Source organism: Leishmania donovani, chromosome 31 (genome assembly GCF_000227135.1).
Source record: "Leishmania donovani BPK282A1 complete genome, chromosome 31".
NCBI classification, from domain to species: domain Eukaryota; phylum Euglenozoa; class Kinetoplastea; order Trypanosomatida; family Trypanosomatidae; genus Leishmania; species Leishmania donovani.
Genome location: NC_018258.1, coordinates 322,497 through 323,760, shown reverse-complemented (window position 1 = coordinate 323,760; position 1,264 = coordinate 322,497).

Here is a 1,264-nt window from a genome sequence, read left to right as displayed (position 1 = left end):
GAAACAGCATTTGGCTCGCCTACGCAGCACACGCTGCACCGTTGGCGATGCGGTGGCACGTACCTCGTCGCGTTGTTCTGCGAGTATCTCCTGTTCCGTTGTCTGCGCCAGCGCGTTGGCTGCATTCCCCTGCACAGCGCACGCCCGCGGTCGGACAGCCTCCCCGCGGTGCTTCGACGCATTACGGACACCGCCCCGGTTCACCGACAGGCCCTTGTGTATCCGACAAAACCCGCGCTTGGCAGCGCAGCCCACATCATGCGCCTCCCCCAGCACTTTTGCCTGCCTCGTCTTCGTTTAACTTCGCGTCTCTGTTAGCGGCGTCTCCCTGGGCACACACCTCAGCTCAGTGCGTCGTCTCACAGGGGGTAGCACACCCCACTCTGAGTGTGGGGAGCGATCCAAGCAGCGACCCTCCTCCCCTCTATCCCTCTGCCAAGTGCCGCGTCACTTCTGGCGGCGGCAGGGTCAGGTGCCCAGGCCGCAGAGATGTCAGAGCGGCGCATCGCTGCTGGTGTTGTGCGCGGGAGAGCGCTGCGGCAGTGCACACGCTTGCGCCATCCATGTGATGGGCGGAGCATCATGCGGACTCGAGTGCATTCCGCGTCCAGCCCTCACACTGCCCACTGGTGGAGGAGCCTGGGCCGCCCCGGAGGGATCGCACCAGGTGGCGGCCGGCGAGGCGGGTGGGTAGAGCTCGAGGCAGGGGCCCAGCTGAGATGAGGGAGCCAGCGCACTGCTGCAACGAGTGTCTGGGGCTGCTTTACACCGCGCGGATGGGCCTGTGACGCGCCGGGTGTAGGGCGGAGTTGCGCCCGTGTTTTGTGGCAGCGGCACGAACGCGTTGCAGCAAATAGAATGCGCATGGCACTCTCCGCGGCACCGTGTAGTTGTGTCGACTGCTCGACTTCGCGCACTAGAACACCCATCTTGGTCTACCGAGCACGCTGACAAGCAGCGTATCACGGTCTTCTCGGTCGCAGAAGCGCGCCGCATAACGGGGCGCCTCCACAGCCGCCCCAGTGCATGTACGGCCCATCGCCGATTTGAAATGTGGATACAGGGAGCACACCGTGTGGGAGTGGCGGTTGCTGAGGTGGTGGCTCGTGATCCAGAGGGGAACGGGCCGCCAGAGTGCAGAGCGGGGGTGCACTTCCTGACTGGTATGACCAGTACGCGGATGTCTCCGTGGGCCTTGTCCCTTTTCGCGTTTGCCTCGCCAGCTGACCTCTTCAGGTGCGCTGTCTGCTGCGATCCGATCATC